An 18,863-nucleotide genomic window follows, 5' to 3' on the forward strand; every position below is an offset into this window, starting at 1 on the left:
CAGTGACCTCGGGAAAGCACTTTCTTACATTTAATGTGACCAATCAGTGTTTGAAACTACATGGGTCCATTCTTCAAGTGAGGCTCACAGACAGGAGAGAACAACTCGCATAGCTTCAAAGGGCAGTAAACTGGAGATAAAAGGGGAATATTCAGATATGGGTGATACCTTAATTCACGCTTTGGTAGATCCAGGAGGTAGGCAGCAGCACGAAAGGGGGCTCAAGTATGAATAATGTGGCTGGGACACATTTTACTCCCATATTTATGCTGTCACATAATATTACAAATGTACAGGACATTCTAATGTCTCGGACTGATATAACAGAGGCACAAACTCTGCGCTACTTATACCCTGGAGTACTGAGGGGTGTGCCCCAGGCTTATCCACGTAAATGTGTTAGTGTTACTCACTGTTATTACTACTGTAATGTTGTTGAGGCAATGTTGAATTTTATGTCAAGTACCATTTCAGAGGATGCATATAGGGCTCGGCGATTTAAGTGAATTAATTTGATTAATTCGTCATTTTGGGGTCAGACTCGGTTTGTTGTTTTATTTTTAAATTGTCCTATACATTTTTTCTAGAGCGCTGTATGAGTGCAGCTTCCGCTTATTCAGGGCAGCAGGTCACTCTGTTGAGCTCATTAAGCTTCCATTTACAGTCAATGGGCGGAAGGATGTCTATTCCCAAAATGTGGATCTGGAGTAGGTGAAGGTGTTGTGTGGTGGCAGCTGTGGCTCCCAGACTTGGTGATGTGCATGTGGTGAGTATTGCCACACCGGATACTCCTCGTCCCGTTACCTGTCTTGTGCAGAGTGCCTCTTTGGTTATATATTACCTCAGGGCCATAGTCACTGATGAACGAAGTGTGTGAGATGTCAGGCAAGGCCCCCTGTCTGCTGCAGAGGGAAGGCCGAGGTGTCAGGAGCGGTGTGCCTGTTGGTGTGGACTATTCTAATGTACAGATCTACACTGGTGTATGTGTCTTACTATATCCCATATACATCCACCCCTATATATAACACGTATATGAGTGTTCTGTAACTCCCCCAATTGTCCAAGTCTGACCTAGTTCTAGTGCACAAATCTATACTGGTGTATGTGACTTGTTAAGTCCCAAATACATCTACTGTTTGATATAGCAACACAAACAAAAGTTATTGCAAAAAAAATAAAAAATAATAATAATGAAAAATCAATAATTGTCCTTAAGTTGAAATTTTTTATTTTTTTTGCAAAATTGCCCAGCCCCATATGCATATATATTTGCGTGTGTGTGTTTTCCTTCCCAGATTACTAAGGGCTGAGTTAAGCCCCCACTGTGGATGACATGACTTTAAAATAGTTTGGGCGATGTGCATCAATCTGATCCCTAGTGTACAGTCGTGGCCAAAAGTTTTGAGAATTACATAAATATTGGAAATTGGAAAAGTTGCTGCTTAAGTTTTTATAATAGCAATTTGCATATACTCCAGAATGTTATGAAGAGTGATCAGACGAATTGCATAGTCCTTTCTTTGCCATGAAAATTAACTTAACCACAAAAAAAACCTTTCCACTGCATTTCATTGCTGTCATTAAAGGACCTGCTGAGATCATTTCAGTAATCATCTTAACTCAGGTGAGAATGTTGACGAGCACAAGGCTGGAGATCATTATGTCAGGCTGATTGGGTTAAAATGGCAGACTTGACCTGCTAAAAGGAGGGTGATGCTTGAAATCATTGTTCTTCCATTGTTAACCATGGTGACCTGCAAAGAAACGCGTGCAGCCATCATTGCGTTGCATAAAAATGGCTTCACAGGCAAGGATATTGTGGCTACTAAGATTGCATCTCAATCAACAATTTATAGGATCATCAAGAACTTCAAGGAAAAAGGTTCAATTCTTGTTAAGAAGGCTTCAGGGCGTCCAAGAAAGTCCAGCAAGCTCCAGGATCGTCTCCTAAAGAGGATTCAGCTGCGGGATCGGAGTGCCACCAGTGCAGAGCTTGCTCAGGAATGGCAGCAGGCAGGTGTGAGCGCATCTGCACGCACAGTGAGGCGAAGACTTTTGAAAGATGGCCTGGTGTCAAGAAGGGCAGCAAAGCCGCCACTTCTCTCCAAAAAACCATCAGTCCTGTGTCATGCCAACAGTAAAGCATCCTGAGACCATTCATGTGCGGGGTTGCTTCTCATCCAAGGGAGTGGGCTCACTCACAATTTTGCCCAAAAACACAGCCATGAATAAAGAATGGTACCAAAACACCCTCCAACAGCAACTTCTTCCAACAACAGTTTGGTGAAGAACAATGCATTTTCCAGCACGATGGAGCACCGTGCCATAAGGCAAAAGTGACAACTAAGTGGCTCGGGGACCAAAACGTTGACATTTTAGGTCCATGGCCTGGATACTCCCCAGATCTTAATCCCATTGAGAACTTGTGGTCAATCCTCAAGAGGCGGGTGGACAAACAAAAACCCACTAATTCTGACAAACTCCAAGAAGTGATTATGAAAGAATGGGTTGCTATCAGTCAGGAATTGGCCCAGAAGTTGATTGAGAGCATGCCCAGTCGAATTGCAGAGGTCCTGAAAAAGAAGGACCAACACTGCAAATACTGACTCTTTGCATAAATGTCATGTAATTGTCGATAAAAGCCTTTGAAACGTATGAAGTGCGTGTAATTATATTTCACTACATCACAGAAACAACTGAAACAAAAGATCTAAAAGCAGTTTAGCAGCAAACTTTATGAAAACTAATATTTGTGTCAATCTCAAAACTTTTGGCCACGACTGTAAAGCCATAGCCTTTAAACCACGATCTTAACCTTTAATTTGGGTGTAAATGGAGTGCATCACGTGCTGTATGAAGCACTTATGTTATTCGGCACTGTTTTCATTTAAAAAGAGAACTTGCTTTAATGGGATTTTCCTGTCCTATTATTTTGATGGCCTATCCTCAGGATAGTGAAGTGTATAGGAGCAGGGCAGTTATCGGCTCCAGCAACTACACATAATGGATTGAGCAATGTAGTTCTAGCACCGAAGCTACTGCAGAACAGCTGATCAGTGGGTTATGTGGGCTGCCGGACCCCCACCAATCAGATACCAAACATGACCAGAAAACCCTTTTAAAGGGAACTTGTCGTCAGAAAATCACCTATGGTTTAGACCAGGGATGTCAAACTCGTGGCCCTCCAGCTGTTGCAAAACTACAACTCCCATCATGCCTGGGCATACTACAGCTATCAGGGAATGATGGGAGTTGTAGTTTTGCAACATCTGGAGGGCCATGAGTTTGACATCCATGGTTTAGACCATGGTTTTATGTTAACCCTTTGAGGACAAGCCGATATTTCACTGTTGCCATTTGTTACTCCGAGACTTCCTGGAGCCATGTATAGTTTTTCTTGTGTTTTGCTTATTTAAAAAAAATAATAATATTGAAATTTTTTTTTCTTTTCATCTCCATATTCTGACCCCCATGACTTTTTTTATTTTTAGTTCTATAGATCTGTGTGGGGTCCTATTTTTGCGGGGCAATCTGCAACTTTCATTGATACCATTTAAGGGTACTATCACACTAGAAGTTTTTGTTTTCCGGTATTGAGTTCCGTCCTAGTGGCTCAATGCCGGAAATTTTTTTTTATCAGTTTTAAGCTAAAGGATTCTGAATGGAGAGCATTCCGTTCAGTATGCATTAGGTCAGTACCTCTTACGTTTTTGGCCAGAGAAAATACCGCAGCAGCCAAAAATCCTGAACACTTGCTGGAATGCCGGATCCAGCTCCAAGTGTTTCGGCAAAACGGATTTTGTGGATGACAACCGGAAAGGCGGATCTGGTATTGCAATGCATTTGTGAGACGGATCGCATCAAGATCCGTCTCACAAATGCATCCGTTTGCGTCCGGATTGCAGACAGTGTGTATGACTTAATCACTCAATTTTTTGGGGGGAGGCTGAAGGGATGAACAAATGGTGAATCAGCCATTTAGATTTATTTTTTTACCGTTTGGAAAACATATCTTTATATTTTAATAGTACGAGAATTTTGTGACACAGCAATGCCTATTATGCTTATTTTTGATTCTTTATTTTTGTGGGAAAAGGGGGGTGATTTCAAATTTCTAATATTTTTTTTTCTTTATAGGTTTACAAAATATATTTTTTCTTTTATGGAGCCCTGCCACAGAGAGGGGCAGAGATTCCCACAGGGAATGAACGGCTCCCCTGATCGCCACTACTGGAAGCCATTCCAGCTCTAGGAGTGCAGGACTCCCAGGTTTTTAGTGCAGAGAAGCCTTGGTCACATCTGACTGCAGCATTTGTGGAGTTAAATGTCTGTATCAGCGTTATTGCCAATTATAGACATTAGCCTCAGGTGTCTACTGTGTGAAAAAGCAGGAATCCAGGCGGCTAGAGCACTCACTGAGCTCTGGAGCGGGCACCATCTTTACAGAAACATCATCCACCCTACATGTAAGCAGTTAAAAACATTTTTAAATAATTTTTGGTGATGCCATTTTTACACACATACACCATATTTTTCACCACGTAAGATGCACTTTTTCCCCCAAAAATGTGGGTAAAATCCCAGTGTATCTTATTGGGTGAATACTAATGAGCACTCATATTATGGAAAGGCTCATTAGGACCGGAAAGTGGTGAACGCAGTGCTCCCTGGGCTCTGTACTCACCGCTTCCTGGTCGTCTGCCGTTGGCTGCGTTGTTAGCACAGCGGAGGCGGTGTCCGGAGCAGGAGACGCAAGGGGATCTGTAGTGAGGTCTGATGGTCATTCACATTAGGAAGTCTGAATGGAGAAGGGGGTTATTCATAATGGGGTTGTTAGCTGAGGTCTGGGGGTCATTTACATTAGGGTCTGAATGGGGGGGGTTTCATATCGGGGCTCTGATCTGAGGGTCATTCACATTGGGGCTCTGATTTGAGGTTTGATTGGGGGTCATTCACTCTAGGGTCTGAGCTGAGGTGTTACCGGGTTCTTATAACGTTGGGGTCTGAGCATAATAGTCTGTAAGTTCTCCTGTTCACTGTGCCTGTGGTCCATGGTGGCTGCTGTAAAGCATATCTCTAAATGCTGTTAAGAACAGCTCAGGCGAGATGGCAGCCCCCATAATAATGTTCAAGATTTAGAATAACAAATCTGCAATCAGAAAATGAAAATACATTATAAAAAAGCATATGTGCCACTATCTGGTGTTAACTGGCAGGAAAACAATTTTCATGATACATTCCCTTTAAGACCAGTTGATAGTGATAACTGTCAGTGTTTCCCTCCGCTGCAGTATCCTTTTATATGTTTTATTTACTGCTAGGCCTCATGCACACGGCCGTTGTTTTGGTTTGCATCTGAGCTGCAGTGTTGGCGGCTCAGATACGGCCCATTCGCTTCAATGGGGCCGCAAAAGATGCAGACAGCACTCAGTGTGCTGTCAGCATCCGTTGCTCCGTTCCATGGTCCGCAAAAAAAAAAAAAAAAAAAAAAACTGTCCTATTCTTGTCCACGCTTTGGGGACAAGAATAGGCAGTTATATTAAAGGCTGTCCGTGCCGTTCCGCAACGGACGCCAGTGTGTGGCGGATCCGCGATTTGCGTGTGCATGTAGTCTTAATGTAAAAGGTGAAATCTTAAACAAATCTACTGCATTTTCACACTGAAATCCATATGATTTGGTGCAAATATACACATTTGTTAAGCACACAAAAGGTGAAGCTGGATGAGACAAAGGTTACAGAGTCAATGGCAATGCAAGAGAAAAACAATAAAAAAAAAAATCTATTAGATGCTGACGATTCAAAGCTAAGGACCAGCAGCCCTGAACAAAATGGGGCTTGACTCAAGTCCTCATGTTGGGCTCAGCAAACTGTCATGCGATGCATCAATTAGACATCTGAAACTAGTTCAGCCTTAGTGCTTGTACAGGGCTTCACAGACTCCAAGAAGACTTATTCTATTATCTTATAAATGGCACAAACATGTTCTGGAGATTAATTTTTGGCCACGGCTTTTCTCCGAATACACAGTGATGTTTACAAATGCAGCTTTAGGACATGTTTAAATGGTTAGCCACTGTTATACATGACAACCAGTTAGGGTACTTTCACACTAGCGGCAAGGAACTCCGGCAGGTTAGTGCATGCGTGCCTACGAGGCCAGCGTTTTGCTCCCGATGCTTCCTGGATCATGTGCCATACATTGTGCACGTGATCATACCCTAGTTACAACCCACAACAAATGGTCTACCACCTGCGCTCCATCACCACTGCACATGCGTGAGAATTAATCTTTCACTAGAACAGTAGTGCACGTACAAGACTAACCCGCCCTTCAATTGGGCCGGCTGTGCCTGTGCAGTCAGGCAGCTTCAGCAGGTGATGTCATGCAGAAAACCAAACAGACAACCGCAATCTGGGGATGATCTTGAATTTGATTAGATTTTTCTCTGGTTGATAAAAATAAAATTCAGGGGTTGTCTAGGCTTTTTTAAGTGATGACTTATACTAAGGATGTTGCTGGTAATGTGTAACCCTGGGGGGGGGGGACGTGGCCAACTGCCGGCATGAGCACACGCACTTGAGAGTTGCTCAGTTCCCCGCATAGAATCCTGCAGTATCCTGGCATACTGGCCGCTCCAAACATCGAGTGGAGAGTGCATAGAGGGAAGAGAAGGTCTGGAAATGGGTCCCAGAAAAGCACAATCAGCGGCTGAAAAGCTAAAAGAATATGTGAGGCAGGAGGCTCAAAAAGGCGCCGGCGCTCCCGCCACACCGCGGGCAGCAGTCACGCGAGGTCAAACAGCACTACAGTCAGAGGCTGACGGTACAGGGGAGCCTGAGATTACTCTAAAAACCATCTCTGATCAGCTCTTAACAGCGATCTCAGCATGTCAGACTCACCTGCAAAATTGAAGAGGTGAAGGTGGACCTGGGTCTGCTAATATGTGGCCACAGGATGAGAGAGGTGCTCATAGAGTAAATAAGTAAAGATGAAACAGCGTCCTTCAAATTAAGGTGAATATGTGATGCTCCCCTGTTCAGGGTGCACCGAATTGGGTGCAACCGTGATGAAGGTCCGCTGGATGAACTAGGCATCAGGTTGAAGCTGCCGTGTCCAAAAGAAGCTAGTGCAAGGGCCAAGTCGCCACTTGGTTGAATACTAGAAATAATGACGGTGCCCGTCATGACTTTTGTGGTCTGGCGAGCTGGTGGACGTGAGGAGCAAATCACAACCAGATTTGGAATGTACAGGTTTATTGAGAGACAACGCGTTTCGGGGTCTTTACAGCATGCACCACGTGCAGTAGCCGGGCCAGAAAACTCCAGCCACATCAGTCTCACCACCGTGACAGCATCGCCTGACCAAGTACAATAGCAAAAACACAGCGCTTCAGCCATATCTAACTCATCTCTGGCAAAGCATTCTACCACATTGTCAGTGAAAGTGACCGAGGAGCATTAATCGAACAGCAAATATCCAGCTGCACCAGCAGCTGCAGCACACCCGACTTGATAAAGGGGTCATGTACACTCCGAAACGCGTCGTCTCTCAAACCTGTACTTTCCAAATCCGGTTGTGATTTGCACCTCGTGTCCACCAGCTCGCCAAACCACAAAAGTCGTGACGGGCACCGTCATTATTTTTAAGTCTGCTAAGGCAGGATGTGCAACAGATCATAGAGCAGGTGCGTCACACTGAAGACAGGGTTTCAGCTCTAGAAGATCTCACTAGACCACTAGTAGTGAAAATACAAGATGTGGAGAGGTCTGTGGGCCTATGGCAGCAAAAGTGTGACGCCCTTGAGAACAGAGCCAGATGCAATAATGTCAGGATCCCGGGACTGCCAGAGAAAGCGGAAGGCTCAGATCTGGCCACTTTTCTGGAACTTTGGTTTAAGGCGCAATTTCCTGAAGCGCCATTTTCCACTGCAAGCAAGAAACAAGCGTGACATCAAGCACGATAATGTGAATATATTGCTATTTCCCCGATTTCTCTGCTGAACTGCAAAAGAAGAGGGCCACCTTCATCTCCATCAAGAGACGACTGCGGGATTTAAATCTACGATATTCCACTGGTTGCCACAAAGTCTTCTTCGTCGATCCAAAAGAGGCAGAGGAATGGATCTCCTGAACACCAGGTTGTCCAAGGCCTCATTGACATTATTGCCCTTAAAGGGAACCTGTCACCGGGATTTTGTGTATAAAGCTGAGGACATATAGCTTATATGTTAAAAAAATAAATAAAAAATTCTGATTAATTGCAAGAAAAGCAGATGTTTTATCATATTGGAATGTGAGTGAGGTAGGTGGGGGGGGGGGGGGGGGGGTAACCCCTTGTATGCTGCAGGCCGCGATGGGCTTTGTTGCGAGGTATCCCAATGCTAAATTGCTTTGTATGGGAGACTTTAATTTGGTAATGCATGATGATATGGACAGATTTAACCCGATAGGAAGAAGGGATAGTTGGCCTTCCCCCCTGACACCACCCTTTCTAGAGTGGTTGCAGAGCTGTGATGGCTTGATATGTGGAGACTTAAGTATCCGCTCCAGAGGGAATATTCATGTTTTACTCCTGCCAGAAGTGCCTTGACCAGGATTGTTATTCATATCGGGACCTACCTTGTCCAGGATTGATTACCTCCTCGGCAACGCCACAGTATACACTAGTCTTGCAGATATAGGTTATGGATCACAGGGACCATCGGATCACGCCCCGGTTTTTGCGAAACTGAGGATATCTGATGTTGTCAAACAGAGCAATAAAATGCGTATTCACCCATTCTAGTTATCCCTCATGGCCACGAATGACAGAATCCCTGATCAGCTCCAGATGTATCTGGAGGTACATGATGAGATGACGGATGAGTTGTTGCTCTGGGAGACGATGAAAGCCTACTTGAGGGGGTGTCTCAAATCATCTATCTCCTTTATCAAGAAAGATTCAGTGCGTAAAGAACCAGAATTACACACAAGTTGTAAAGAAGCAGAGAGCTCATTTAAGTCTGATCCCTCTGAGGCAAATAGAAGGGAGTGAATGTTTAGAGGCAGGTTATACATGATGCATCTTAAGGTGAAAAGCGAACGCAAACCGCTCTTCTTAAAACAGCAATCCTTTAAGACGGGTAATCAGGCTGGCAAATTGCTTGCTCATATTGTACGAAATAACACCATGTCCCCCCTGGTCATCCGAATGAAGAATGCTGAGGGTTTGATGGTGGAAGGAAACAGTGGAGGGTATCTTGCAATGCGTCAAGAGATTTTATCAAGATCTGTATGAATCCGCAGTTCAATATACATCGCAAGAATTATGTGATTATCTGATGGAGGTATCGCATACCCAGCTTAGTGAAGAGGAAAAGAATCTATTTGAATCTATTAAATGGCAATCAGGGAGTTGCCTGCTGGGAAAGCGCCCGGTCCAGACGGTATCCCGGTAGAGGTGTACTCTAAATATGTTGATGTTATAGGGCCACCCAGAAGCGACACCAGCTGCCAGAATCCCTTTTATGATGTTACTATAGTGGTGATCCTGAAACCCGATAAAAACCCGCTGGCGTGCGGTTTGTATCGACCAATCTCGCTACTGAAGTTAGATTACAAAATACTAACAAGACTTTTAACTACTAGATTAAATAAGGTAATTGCCACCATAGTACATGGGGATCAGTCGGGATTTATCCCGGGCAGATCGACGTCTGATAATATTAGGAGAGCGCAAGCCATAGCGCAGGTAGGGGTAGCGGAGGTTAAGCATTGGGCCTTGGCATCGCTGGACACAGCCAAGGCTTTTGACTCCGTGGAGTGGATGTTCCTACTGGCGGTGTTGCAGAACTTTGGTTTTGGCCCTAAATTTATCAAATGGATCGAGATACTATATCAACTACCCAAGGTTAACATATTAGTGAATGGGACTCAGTTAGACTTCACAGAGGCACAAGGCAGGGATGCCCCCTGTCGCCGCTACTATTTGCGGTGGCGATAGAACATCTCGCCCTTAGGATAAGACAGGATCAGATCTTTACTAGTGTCAGCAGTAAAGATGACCTTCTTCTCTTTATGGACAAGCCCGAGTCTACTCTTCCTAGAGCGATTTAAATTTTTATTCTTTGGGTTTCAGAGCTAGAATTGTCAAATGTAGTATACCTTCAGGAATACCTGCACATGCCCACTCTGTGGCCTTTATTGGAGGGGGCGCGGTGTGCCTCCACACGTCTTTTTCCTCTACATAAGTTGGCTCACCAAGTGTGGAATGCTGCCAAGATGCAATCATTTAAGGACCTCCCAGATGCAATTCCAATCTGGGATAACCCTATGTTCGCTCATTTAAAAGAGCTGGAGGGATCATCTGTGTAGAAGCGCCATGGCATACTCATTCTGCGAGACCATTACACCAGAGGGATCTTGTGCTCTTTTTCACAAATGCAGGAGAAGTTTGGGCTACCCCGCAACCTATTCTTTAGATATTTGAAACTGAGACATGCGTTAAGGGCCCAGATTGGGGAGAGAGGGCGAGGTATTTCCAAATATCCTTTAATAGGCAAACTAAAGTCGCAGGGTGCGAGGGGCATCATCTCTGTGCTTTATACGCCTCTGCTCAGTAATCGCACGACATTGAACCCTCTCGCTATAGAGTAAATGGAAAATTTCAATACAGTCTCTGACGGCTGCTAACTGGAATGGGACTTTAATAGCCCCGCTGAAGGCTCTCCATCAATTAACAATAGATTGATTCAGCTGTTTATATTGCACAGAAGCTACCTCACGCCCACTAGGTTATACAAAATGGGTAGGCTGACACACAACAGATGTCATAGATGCCTGGAGGAAAATGATGACTTCTGGCATCTGATTTGGGATTGCATTTACTTAAAAAACTACTGGAGGGAGGTGGTAGAAGTTTTATCAACTATGGTTCCCTCTGCAGTTCCACTGTGCCCTAAAATTTGTGTGGAAATCACTAGTTAACCATGCTGCGACCGTGGAAAAAAATTGTCCTTATGCACAGAAAATGCCCACAAAAATTCTATAAGGTTTGGGAAGACTTGTGCTCATCTTCCCTAACATTGCATAGTGCATATATGCACTCTGTGTCTGATAATGATAATCTGTCAGTTGCATAATAATGTGAAACCTCTCATGATCTGGGTCTTAGCTTTATTTTATCGGTTTCTCAATCCTATGTGCTTAAGAATAGGTTTTATATACCCCTTGTAAGATTCTCTGGGATTTAGCATAATGGATGGGTACCCCCTGCACGGGTTGTAACCTTGCTATGATTCTTTGTCACATGCCTTATTTGTTAAACTTCTATAAAACAAGTAAAAAAAAGTTGCTACACAGAACAGTTGACAGGTATGAGAGTCAGACCACTGACGATTAGCTAGTGATGGCCTATCCTGAGGATAAACAATCACTTAAAAAAGTCTGGACATACCTTTAAAGCTCCATTTACACGTCCGCCATTCCGTTCCGCATTTTGTGGAACGGAATTGCGGACCCATTCATTTCTATGGGGCCACACAATGAACTGCCCGGATCCAGAAATGCGGACCTGCACTTCCGGGTCACAACTCCAATCCTCAAAAAAATAGAACATGTCCTATTCTTGTCCGCTATTGCGGACAAGAATGGGCATTTTCTATTAAGTGACGGCGATGTGCGGCCCGCATAATGCAGAACGCACATTGCCAGTGTCCGTATTTTGCAGATCCGCAAAACACACACGGATGTGTGAATGCACCCTAACTGGGGGACAAACAGAACACTTACATAGTGCACTCCTTTTCTTCTGCAGATCTGGCAGTTCCCAGGCTCCTCTTCTGCCATCGAATATGGCCGCACCAATTCTCGGACTGTCTAATGCATACTGTACATTTGGTAGCTCAAAGACACTTCCTGCTGCCTTTGGCAATCCATGAGAAGGGCTGGACAAGAAGGAAGGGTCTTGATAAAATTCTAATAATAATGTTTATTTATATAGCACCACCATATTCCACGGCGCTTTACAAGTCAGAGGGTTTATGTACAAAACAAAATACATCACAAAGTTACTTCCTAATATACAACTGAAACACCAGTAGTGAGGACCCTGCTCGCAAGAGCTTACAACCTATGAGGAAGTGGGGGTGACATAAAAGGTAGTTGATTGTTATATGAAGTGTTCCAGCCATCTTTGTACTGAAAGGAGAGGTGTAGGTTGATCTGTATGTGCTAGTGCTTTGGGTATAGGGCTGTCAGAAGATCAAGTTCAGGTCTGAAGAGTTGGGGGGGGGGGGGGGTTAGGGGGTTACTGGGAGAACAGTCAGTTTAGGAAGCATGATAAGCCTGCCTGAAAAGAGGTTTTGTGTTTTAAGGCACATTTGAAGGTAAGGAAACTGACCTGATATTACAGGGCAGAGCATTCCAGAGAGTAGGTGCAGCTCGAGAAAAGTCTTGAAGACAGAAGTGAGAGGTACGAATTATGGAGGATGTTAATCTTAGATCACTGGCAGAAGGAAGAACATGAGGAGAATGATAGACGGAAATGAGGGAGGAGATGTATGGAGGTGCAGCACTGTGCAGAGCTTTGTGGGTGAGGGTAAGACGTTTAAACTGTATTCTGTGGTGGATGGCCAACCAGTGAAGTGACTGCCACAGGCTAGTAGCATCGGTATAGCGGGTGGATACATAGATGAGCCTGGCTGCAGCATTTAGGACAGACTGAAGGAGGGAGGGTGTAGTGAGAGGGAGACCGATTAGTAATGAATTAAAGTTGTGAAGACGAGAATGAATCAAGGCAACAAGAGTTTTGGCAGTTTCCACCGTGAGAAAAGGGCGGATTCTGGGGATATTCTTGACGTGAAGACAACAAGAGCGTGTAAGTGATTGGGTATGGAAAACAAAGTAAAGATCCGAGTCAAACATAACCCCCATACAGCGGGCATGCTGCTCAGGAGTTATGATAGAGCTGCAGACTGAAATTGAAATATCAAGTTTAGGTGGGTTAGTAGATGGGGGAAAGACAAGAAGACCAGTTTTTTAGAGATTCGGTTTTAGATACAGAGAGGACATGATGTAAGAGACTGCTGCCAGAAATCACTGGTGTTTTGGAGTAAAGCAGGGGTAATTTCAGGGGATGAAGCGTATAGTTGGGTGTCATTAGCAAAGAGATACTGAAGGCCAAATTTACTAATAGTCTGTCCGATGCGGGCTGTGTAGGGAGAGAGGAGTAGAGGACCTAGTACTGAACACTGAGGAACCCCAACATCAAGAGGAAGAGGAGAAGTAGTAGAGATAGCAAATGATACACTAAAGGAGTGGCCAGAGAGATAACAAGAGAACCAGGAGAGAGCAGTGTCCTTAAGGCCAATTGAGTGGAGCATGGTGAGGAGGAGTTTGTGGTCTACCGCATCAAACAATGCAGAGAGATCCAGCAGAATCAGTAGAGAAGTCACCATTCCTTTTTGCTGTCAGGAGGTCAGACACTTTAGTAAGGGCAGTTTTTGTAGAGTGGAGAGGGCGCAGATTGTAAGGGGTCAAGAAGAGAGTTTTCAGAAAGATAGCTTATTAAACGAGAGCAGACAAGACATTCCAGGAGTTTACAGATGAAGGAGAGGTTAGAAACAGGTCGGTAGTTAGCAGCACAAGTAATTTTTTATTATTTTTGTAGTGGGCTTATAACAGAATGTTTGAAAGAGGACAGAAAGATACCAAGAGAGAGAGCGGTTATATATTGTAGTAAGGTGAGTAATGACAGCCGGGGAGAGGGACTGGAGAAGGTGTAATTCATGCAAATCCCACACTTCTGTCCATAAAAACATCTTTATTTATTTAGGAGAGCATTATAAATGGTTGTAACATGGGGTCTGCACAAAAGCCTTCCAGCTTTAACCACTTCAGGACCTTGGATGAGTATACTCATCCTGGAGCAACGGTACTTAGCGCACCAGGACGAGTATGCTCGTCCTGGCATTAAACGGTCACCATGTCTGCAGACATTGTGACAGCGCTGAGTGCCGGCTGTTACACACAGCCAGGCACCCAGGGTCAATGCTGAGGGGGGTCCTGTGACCCCCCCCCCCCATATCGGCGATTGCTTCAAACCGCAGGTCAATTCAAACCTGGGGTTTGCAGAGCTTTATGTACTTTCTGACAGTTGCAGGAGGCGGGCGCTGCGGGAGGCGGGATCGCGAACCCCCGCCCGCCTCCCGCTGAATATTCATGATCGCTTCAAACCGCAGGTCAATTCAAACCTGGGGTTTGCAGAGCTTTATGTAGTTTCTGACAGTTGCAGGAGGCGGGCGCTGCGGGAGGCGGGATCGCGATCCCCTGCCCGCCTCCCGCTGAATATTCATTGGTGGTCAGTGGTACCAGAGTGTCAGCACATTGCTGGACACTCTGGTATAAACGGCTGACATCGCTGCGATGTCAGCCGTTTAGCCATTTCACCCTTTCCAGACAGCGGTCCGTACGGACCGTGGTATGGAAAGGGTTAAGTCAGGGAGCTCCCACCCTCTACCATCGGGGGGCTGCTGTGCCTTTGCAGCCCCCAGATGGATGGGGGGACAGAGGGAGGGAGCTCCCCACCTTCCCCGTCTGCTCAGTTGTGGCAGACGGGGAAGGTTCCCATGGCAACAGGACGCCTTCTCAGGTGTTCTGCTGTCCATGGTGCTGAACAGATCTATGCTAAAAGCATAGATCTGTTCAGTGTAAGTAAAATACAGTACAGTACCCTATAAAGGTACTGTACTGTTTTATACAGACATCAGACCCACTGGATCTTCAAGAATAAAAAAGTGGAAAAAAAGTAAAGATAATAAAAACACATTTATCACTGAATAAAAATTGAAAAAATAAAATACACTACACATATTAGGTATCGCCGCGTCCGTAACGACCTGATCTATAAAATGGTCATGTTACTTATCCCGCACGGAGAACGCCATAAAAATAAAAACAGGAAATTGAAATTTTGCCCACCTTACTTCCAAAAAAAGGTAATAAAAGTGATCAAAAGAGTCGCATGTACGCCGAAATAGTACCAATCAAACCGTCACCTCATCCCGCAAAAAATGAGCCCCTACATGAGACAATGGCCCAAAAAATAAAAAAAACTATGGGGACACTATAACATGATTTATTTTTGTTTCAAAAATTATATTAGTGTTTAAAACTTACATAAATAAAAAAAGTATACATATTAGGTATCGCCGCATCCGTATCGACCAGTTATATAATAATATCCCATGAGCTAACCCCTCAGATGAACACCGTAAAAAAAAACTTGCTAAATAAACAATTTTTCGTCACCTTACATCACAAAAAGTGTAATAGCAAGCGATCGAAAATTCATATGCACCCCAAAATAGCGCCAATCAAACAGTCATCTCATCCCGCAAAATCATACCCTACCCAAGATAATTGCCCAAAAACTGAAAAAACTATGGCTCTTAGGCCTCTTTCACACGGGCGTCATTTTTTTTGCCCGGATAAGAGCCGGGTGCGTTGCGGGAAAATGCGCGATTTTTTCTGCGCAAGTGCAAAACATTGTCATGCGTTGCACTCGCGTGAGAAAAATCGCGCATGTTTGGTACCCAAACCCGAACTTCTTCATAGAAGTTCGGGCTTGGGATTGATGTTCTGAAGACTGTATTATTTTCCCTTATAACATGGTTATAAGGGAAAATAATAGCATTCTGAATACAGAATGCATAGTAAACCAGCGCTAGAGGGGTTAAAAAAAAATAAAAAATAATTTAACTCACCTTAGTCCACTTGCTCGCGAAGCCCGGCATCTCCTTGTGTCTCCGCTGCTGATGAACAGGACCTGGGGTGAGCTGCTCCATTAAATACAGGTTAAGGACCTTCGATGACGTCACTCCGGTCATCACATGGTACGTCACATGATCTTTTACCATGGTGATTCACCATGGTAAAAGATCATGTGATGACCGGAGTGACGTCATCGAAGGTCCTTAAGCTCTATTTAATGGAGTAGCTCACCCCAGGTCCTGTTCATCAGCAGCGGAGACACAAGGAGATGCCAGCTTCGCGAGCAAGTGGACTAAGGTGAGTTAAATTTTTTTTTTTTTTTTTTTAACCCCTCTAGCGCTGGTTTACTATGCATTCTGTATTCAGAATGCTATTATTTTCCCTTATAACCATGTTATAAGGGAAAATAATAATGATCGGGTCTCCATCCCGATGGTCTCCTAGCAACCATGCGTGCAAATCGCACGGCATCCGTACTTGCTTGCGGATGCCATCCGATTTTCACACACCCCATTCACTTCTATGGGGCCTGCGTCACGTCAAAATCGGAAAATATAGAGCATGCTGCGATTTCAACTGAACGCACAAGTGATGCGTTAAAAACATCGCTCATGTGCACAGCCCCATAGAAATGAATGGGTCAGGATTCAGTGCGGGTGCCATACGTTCGCCGCACGGATCGCACCCGCACGGAAAACTCGCCCGTGTGAAAGGGGCCTTAGACTATGGAAACACTAAAACATGATTTTTTTTTGTTTCAAAAATGAAATCATTGTGTAAAACTTACATAAATAAAAAAAAGTATACATATTAGGTATCGCCGCGTCCGTATCGACCGGCTCTATAAAAATGCCACATGACCTAACCCCTCAGGTGAACACCGTAAAAAAATAAAAATAAAAACGGTGTAAAAAAAGCCATTTTTTGTCATCTTATGTCACAAAAAGTGTAATAGCAAGCGATCAAAAAGTCATATGCACCCCAAAATAGTGCCAATAAAACAGTCATCTCATCCCACAAAAAATGAGACCCTACTTTAGATAATCCCCCAAAAACTGAAAAAACTATGGCTCTCAGACTATGGAGACACTAAAACATATTTTTTTTGTTTCAAAAATGAAATCATTGCGTAAAACTTACATAAATAAAAAAAATGGTATACATATTAGGTATCGCCGCATCCGTGACAACCTGCTCTATAAAAATACCACATGATCTAACCTGTCAGATGAATGTTGTAAATAAAAAAAAAAAACGGTGCCAAAAAAGCTATTTCTTGTTACCTTGCCTCACAAAAAGTGTAATATAGAGCAACCAAAAATCATACCCTAAACTAGTACCAACAAAACCTCTACCCTATCCCGTAGTTTCTAAAATGGGGTCACTTTTTTGGAGTTTCTTTTCTAGGGGTGCATCAGGGGGGCTTCAAATGGGACATGGTGTCCAAAAAATACTGTCTAGCAAAATCTGCCTTCCAAAAACCGTATGGCATTCCTTTCCTTCTGCGCCCTGCCGTGTGCCCGTACAGCAGTTTACGACCACATATGCGGTGTTTCTGTAAACTACAGAATCAGGGCCATAAATAATGAGTTTTGTTTGGCTGTTAACCTTGCTTTGTAACTGGAAAAAAAAATTGTAAAATGGAAAATTTGCCCAAAAATTTAAATTCTGAAATGTCATCTCTATTTGCCAATAACTCTTGTGCAACACCTAAAGGATTAACGACGTTTGTAAAAATCAGTTTTGAATACCTTGAAGGGTGTAGTTTCTTAGATGGAGTCACTTTTATGGAGTTTCTACTCTAGGGGTGCATCAGGGGGGCTTCAAATGGGAAATGGTGTCAAAAAACAAAACAAAAAAAACTGTCTAGCAAAATCTGCCTTTCAAAAACGTATGGCATTCCTTTCCTTCTGCGCCCTGCCGTGTGCCCGTACAGTGGTTTATGACCACATATGGGGTGTTTCTGTAAACTACAGAATCAGAGCCATAAATATTGAGTCTTGTTTGGCTGTTAACCCTTGCTTTGTAACTGGAAAAAAATGATTAAAATGGAAAATATGCCAAAAAAGTGAAATTTTGAAATTGTATCTGTATTTTCCATTAATTCTTGTGGAACACCTAAAGGGTTAACAAAGTTTGTAAAATCAGTTTTGAATACCTTGAGGGGTGTAGTTTCTAGAATGGTGTCATTTTTTGGGTGGTTTCTATTATATAAGCCTCACAAAGTGACTTCAGACCTGAACTGGTCCCTAAAAATTGGGTTTTTGAAAAGTTCAGAACAATTTCAAGATTTGCTTCCAAACTTCGAAGCCTTGTAACATCCCCAAAATTTAAAATATCATTCCCAAAATTATGCAAACATGAAGTAGACATATGGGGAATGTAAAGTAATAAATATGCTTAGAGGTATTACTATGTATTATAGAAGTAGAGAAATTGAAACTTGGAAATTTGCAATTTTTTACAAATCTTTGGTAAATTTGGCATTTTTTATAAATAAAAATTTATTTTTTTTACTTCATTTTACCAGTGTCATGAAGTACAATATGTGCCAAAAAAACCAATCTCAGAATGGCCTGGATAAGTTAAAGCGTTTTAAAGGGAACCTGTCACCGGGATTTTGTGTATAGAGCTGAGTACATGGGTTGCTAGATGGCCGCTAGCACATCCACAATACCCAGTCCCCATAGCTCTGTGTGCTTTTATTGTGTAAAAATAACGATTTGATACAGATGCAAATTAACCTGATATGAGTCCTGTCCCTGAGATGAGTCAGGGACAGGACTCATCTCAGGTTAATTTGCATATGTATCAAATCGGTTTTTATACACAATTAAAGCACACAGAGCTATGGGGACTGGGTATTGCGTATGTGTTAGTGGCCATCTAGCAGCCCATGTCCTCAGCTCTTTACACAAAATCCCGGTGACAGGTTCCCTTTAAAGTTATCACCACACAAAGTGACACTGGTCAGATTTGCAAAAAATGGCCTGGTCCTTAAGGTGAAAATGAGCTTGGTCCTTAAGGTGTTAAAGGGAACCTGTCACCGGGATTTTGTGTATAGAGCTGAGGACATGGGTTACAACATGGCCGCTAGCACATCCGCAATAC

At 43.5% G+C, this 18,863-nt stretch overlaps 1 protein-coding gene across 3 annotated transcripts in view; it reads right to left on the reverse strand.

The window, feature by feature from the left end:
* Positions 1-18,863, reverse strand: part of SPIDR (scaffold protein involved in DNA repair) — a 451,973-nt gene that overhangs the window by 386,735 nt on the left and 46,375 nt on the right. The window lies entirely within an intron of this gene.

The sequence above is a fragment of the Bufo gargarizans genome, chromosome 5 (assembly GCF_014858855.1).
Source record: "Bufo gargarizans isolate SCDJY-AF-19 chromosome 5, ASM1485885v1, whole genome shotgun sequence".
Classification (NCBI taxonomy): Eukaryota; Metazoa; Chordata; class Amphibia; order Anura; family Bufonidae; genus Bufo; species Bufo gargarizans.